Consider the following 5476-nt stretch of genomic DNA (forward strand, 5'->3'; position numbering starts at 1 on the left):
TGCATGCCTGTAATCCCAGCTACTTGGGAGGTTGAGGCAGGAAAATTGCTTGAACCCAGGAGGCAGAGGTTGCAGTGAGCCGAGGTCGTACCACTGCACTCCAGCCTGGGCAACAGGATAATCCCTGCCACACAGAGTTGATGTAAGGATTAAACAAAGGATCGGGAAGGTGCTTAGCACAGCACCTAGTGCAAAAAGCAAATGCTGGGGAAATGGTAAAGGCAGCTCTTGGTAGCGAGCCACTCCAGGCTCTTTCCTAACCCCTCGAGGGCCAGGCACATGAGAGAACGTGGGTTCTTTTTTCTCTTACTGAGCTAGCATTTCACAAAGACCCGGGCTCAGCCGATTTGAGTAAAACCAAAGAAAGTTTCACCCCTCCTTCTTCATCCCAAAGGCATGGTCCTTCCTCCAGGTGCAGTAGGGCACGTGGTGCTCGCAGAGGGGCTGGGGCAGCTTGCTGGCCCCTGGCGGTGCTGGAGGTGGGCCGGGACACCATGCCATTAGTGGTTCCTGCAGGTATAGACGATGATGGTGTAGACGGCCTGCGTGTGCACACCCTGTTAGGCCGGGTCACCCTGTAGAGGGCCAGAGGTGCTCTCTCTGGCAGGTCGTGTCCTAGGGGTAAGCCAGGCAGTCACTGCTTAGTCAGTTCTGTGCTCCTAACCCCAGAGTCCTCCTATATGACATCAGGGAAAGCCAGCCACATTTCCGAAACTCAGAAATAGCACGTGTGTCCAAATGCACACTACTGCACCACACCAAGTTGAAGCTTTTGCTTGTAACATAAGGCCTACAAGAAGCAACTGACATAGGAAACTTTTTTTTCTTTTTTTTGAGACAGAGTTTTGCTTTTGTCGCCCAGGCTGGAGTACAGTGGCGCAATCTCGGCTCACTGCAACCTCCACCTCCCAGGTTCAAGTGATTCTCCTGCCTCAGCCTCCCAAGTAGCTGGGATTACAGGCACATGCCACCACCCCCAGGAAATTTTTGTGTTTTTAGTAGAGACGGGGTTTCACCATGTTGGCAAGGCTGGTCTCCAACTCCTGACCTCAGGTGATCCACCTGCCTTGGCCTCCCAAAGTGCTGGGATTACAGGGGTGAGCCACTGCGCCTGGCTAGAAATAGTTTTTAAAAGGCTTGCTATGTGGTAGCATTTGCTTGGAAGGCCCAGGCTCCACTGAAGGGGATTTCCTTAGACCCCCTACCGCAAAGCAAGGGGAGTGGAGCCACGGCTCTTGGCATGAATAAGATGGGCATGTTTTAAACTGTGTTAGTCCCCAGATCAGGGACCTAGCACAGGGCTGTGGCCGCTTCCGGCAGGAAGGACTCACGCCCCCAGTGGCCCCATGCACCGTGTGTCTGTTGGCTTCCTGGCTCTGGCATTGTAGCTGATAATTAGCTTCCAAGGAGCCTGCCCTGGACGGAGGTGGTTGCGCCAAAATGCTGGGCCTTTCCATCCTCTGTGTTATGTGTGTGAGGGAGTTTAGTAAGTGCTCCTGAGAGCCAGAAGGCCCCCCGCGGCCAGAGCCCCGGGCTTGGTTCCTGCTCTGGGGACTGACACAGTTGCAAACATTGATGCTCACCCTATCCTTACTCATGCCCAGAGCCTTGGCTCCATGGCCTTCACTCTGCTGCTCTGCCAAACAGGATCCTACCTGCTTCACCACATCCATGGTTCCCCACCTTCACTGCACTTTAGAACAGTCCAGGGAGCTTTAAAGCCATTGATGCTGGCACCTCACTTGGGAGCATGATTTAACCAGCCTTGGGCGGGGCTCGGGCATTGTTTTTTTTTTTAATAGGCTCCCAGGTATGTTCTCATGCACGTGGCCAGGGTTGAGCCCCAGTGACCCAGATGTTGACAGCTTTCCCCGCCCTTGCCTGGATCCTGGTATCCTGTAGGTGCTGAAAGATGGCTAGAATTAGCCCACCCCCTCCTCCTGTATCCCCCCACCGCAGTCCTGAGGGCACCCGCCCCTAGCTCAGGCTTTCACATTCCCGGTGAGGCTGCTCACTGACTGGGTTGCGTGGAGAGCAGAGGAGGATGCGTGGAGAGAGCCATTCCGCCGCCCTCAGCCTCTGGCTGGCGAGTGGTTCCTCGGCAACCGCCCAGCCTGACACCAGATTGGAGTTCACATGATTCTGCCTCAGCTCGGGAATGGGCAGCCTCCGGCTGGGGATTTTCTAGCCGGAGCTGGGAGGTTCAGGCTGCGGGAAGTCGCTGGAGGGAGAGCTGGGGTCGTGGTTGCAAGGGTGCCCAGGCTCCTGCAGAGCCTCTGCGGGAAGCCCAGCTGTTTGAGGTTTGAGGGCAGAGCCCAGCTGAGGCAGGCAGAGTCAGAGAGAACTCGTTTCAGACTCCCCCCTCAGAGGACTCCCTCCGTCCTGATTTCAGCAGCTGTCTGCTCCTCACCTGTCTTCAGAGACCACACCGCCTTCCTGGGGCCCTGAGGCTCTAGGAGAAGCTGGAAAGCACAGGTGGGGGTCCATCAAGCTGTTTCCAAACTGCGGGTTGTGACCCATTCATGGGTCAGTAAATCAACTTCGTAACTCATGACCTGCATTTTAAAAATTGAAATAGAATAGAAATGATCAGAGTGCGTGGCAAGAAGTAGGGTAAGTATTGCTTTGGGGAAGTTTGTTGCTTTGTACAGATGTGTGGGTGTGTGTGTGTCTCTGTGTGCTGGGTCATGATGTCAGGTGTATTTCTTGCTATTGCTTGTGATCCAGAAAGTTCAAAGGCAGCAAGCTGGTGCCTAGACACCTGGGTTCTGGATTCAGATCCACCCCAACTAACTGTGTGAGTTTGAGCCTCCCTGCTTTAGCCTCTCTGGGCTTCAGGTTCTCAGAAATGGCTTAGCAATGCCAGCCCCACCTGACTCACAGGGACTTTGTGAGCCCAGATGGGACTGACCTTTGAAACAGTGACAGGGGTTCTAGAAGTCAGATGCTATGGTCCACACGGTTGCTGGAGTCAGGCGATCTGGGGGGAAATGGGGACTAAGGAAAAATGCATCCTGATTTTTTCCCGTCCTCAGAGGGAAAAATAAAGCACTTTCAGAAAATGAAACAGTCTTGTTTAAAGCATGCAGAGGTTTGGCCAACTGAAGGAAAAGGAAGCTGGGCCCTCGGGAAACTCCCCAGCTCTTGTGGGTTTGGGGCTCCGTGAGCAGCCCTGGCACCATGAGTAACTGTCTGTGTGCGTGCCAGTGTGTGCCTCAAGGAAGGGGGAGCGAGTTAGATCATTATTTATGTGCTAGCTGGAATCCAGCAGGTAGGCACCTCTGCCTTCTGACTTGGGACATGCACGAGACTCCTATCTTAGTCAGAGAGGCCTTTCCTTCCTGTTGGGAGCTTAATTTCTCTTGGTCATTGAAGTCCTCAGAGGCCTCTATGCTGATTTGCATTTGCTAAAGATTTGCTTCCAGGCGTTGAGTCACTCTATAGTTTTTCTCAATTTCTTAGCTGGGTAATAAAGTGTTATTTTGATTCTTTTCCCCAATGCCCTCCCAAACCACGGACTGGACACATGGCTGGTTTTCCTCAGTGGGCGTTGAAAACATGGTTGACGTGCTAAAGCGTAGTCCAGGTGAAGGGAGTCAGTCCCGGACCAAGCCTGGTGGCCATTGCTGCAGCATCTGTGAGGACTGGAGCTTGGCTGAGCTGGTGGCTTGAGGGTGGTGGTTCCAGGATGATCATGATAGTCAGCACGGCATCAAGGAAAGTGTGGACCAATCCGAGTTCCAGACCTGGCCTGCCGCATCTCAGCTGCGGAGTCTTCAGCAGGTTGGTTCATCTCTCTGAGCCTCAGTTTCTTCATCTGTAAAGTGGGTGCTGATGAGAGTGGTGGTGAAAGAGAGAACAGACATTCAGAAACTTGCCTGGCAAGTGCAGGGCCCTCGACAGACGTGGCTTAGTTCTTCTAGATATCTATGTTTTTCCATTTATGAAATATTTTTTGTATCCACTGTGTTCTTTCATTTTCGAGGAGCAAGGTTCCTGTAGAGATGAGGTAGAGGGCAAGTCGGAGTTTCCATCTGAGGGTGCCTGTCCTCAGGGAACGGTAGAAGGGAAGGCACTGGTGAAAAATCAGGACCCGCAGACCAGCTCAGGCAGCCTGAGCAGAGAGGGGACCACGGTCATTCCTCCTCCTCACTTTCCTGTTTCTATTAATGATACCCCCACTGTCCCAGCACCCAGCCTCAACCCCCCACCATTTACCTATCCACTCACTCACCTACTCACCTATCCATCTACCCATAATCCATCTGCCACCCATTTCCTCATCCATCTATCCATCTTCCCCTCACCCGTGCATCCATTTACACATTCACCCACCCACTTATCCACCCACCCACCCTTCCATCAACTCACCTATCCACCCACCCATACATCCACCTGTCCACCCATTCACTCATCCCGCTATCCCTCTACCCCTCACCCATGCATCCCTTTATACATTCACCCATCCACTTATCCATCCACCCACCCATCTATCCACTCACCTCTCCAGCTGCCCATATGTCCATCTGTCCAGGCATCCAGTCATCCATCTATCTGGCTACCCCATCCCTCCATTTACTCATTCACCCACCCACCTCTCCACCATCCATCCAGCGAATAATTTTGGGGAGGTTATAAGGACCAGGCACCAAGAAAAATCTCCGATTGGCCCCTGGTTGTTCCCCACCTCGCTTGTAATCACTTGCCAGTTCTACAGCCGTTTCCTCTCTCGCCCTGCATACCTCATATTTAGATCCAGTCTACTTTCAATTCCGCAGAGCTGCCCCTTCTCTTCCTCTTGCATTTCGGCTGTTTCCACACATTTTCCACAGGTAGAAACTCTCCTCTGCTTGGGCAGCGCTTCCTCTTTCTCCTGATCTTACTGTAACTGCCGATGCTCAGGAAGGCCTTTCCTGACAGGGTGAGGTCCTCACCCATGAACCCTCACAAAATCCTGCACTCTCTTTGTGAGCTTGTTTCACTTATCCTCTCTCCTCCCCCTTAAGACTAAAAGCCACTTGTTACTAGGGGCCAGTGTCTAGTGTTGTGCCTTCTGTATAATAGATACTCAGTGAGTATTTGTTGTATGAATGAATACTTGGGTGGGTGGATGGATGGATGGATGGATGGATGGCTGGATGGATGCGTGAATGGCTGGATGATGGATGCATGAGTGGATGATTGGAGAACCATGGAAGTCTTTGCCGCAGGGTGTGACTGGCTTAGATTTCTGTTTAGAGGATGGCTTTGAGGATGGTAAGATGGAGACAGGAAGCAGCCCAAGAGGAGGCTGTTCCACTGACTCTGGGAAGGAGCTCTTGACCAAGCCCATCTAGGGTGCTGACAAGAGAGCTGAAGAGGAGGAGATGGATGTGGGAAATACTTAGGAGTTGAAAGTGGTAGAACTTGGAAATTAACTGGATGCTGTGGATGAGATGTGGGTGAAAGCTGAAGGCCAGCCATTTTTTGACATAAG

The 5476-nt window shown here is 52.4% G+C and overlaps 1 protein-coding gene across 2 annotated transcripts in view; it reads left to right on the plus strand.

Annotated features, from left to right (window-relative positions):
- The first annotated feature begins 1971 nt into the window (after positions 1 to 1971).
- GPR68 (G protein-coupled receptor 68) overlaps positions 1972 to 5476 on the plus strand; it is a 10628-nt gene continuing 7123 nt past the window's right edge. Inside the window, exon 1 of one of the 2 annotated variants that reach the window (XM_011991785.1) lies at positions 1972 to 2475. The gene's annotated coding sequence lies outside the window, so the exon portion shown is untranslated. Of the gene's footprint in view, positions 2614 to 5476 lie in introns of both variants that reach the window. The other variant, XM_011991786.1, reaches the window with a different exon arrangement.

This window comes from Mandrillus leucophaeus, unplaced genomic scaffold, assembly GCF_000951045.1.
Source record: "Mandrillus leucophaeus isolate KB7577 unplaced genomic scaffold, Mleu.le_1.0 Scaffold4, whole genome shotgun sequence".
In the NCBI taxonomy this organism is placed as follows: Eukaryota; Metazoa; Chordata; class Mammalia; order Primates; family Cercopithecidae; genus Mandrillus; species Mandrillus leucophaeus.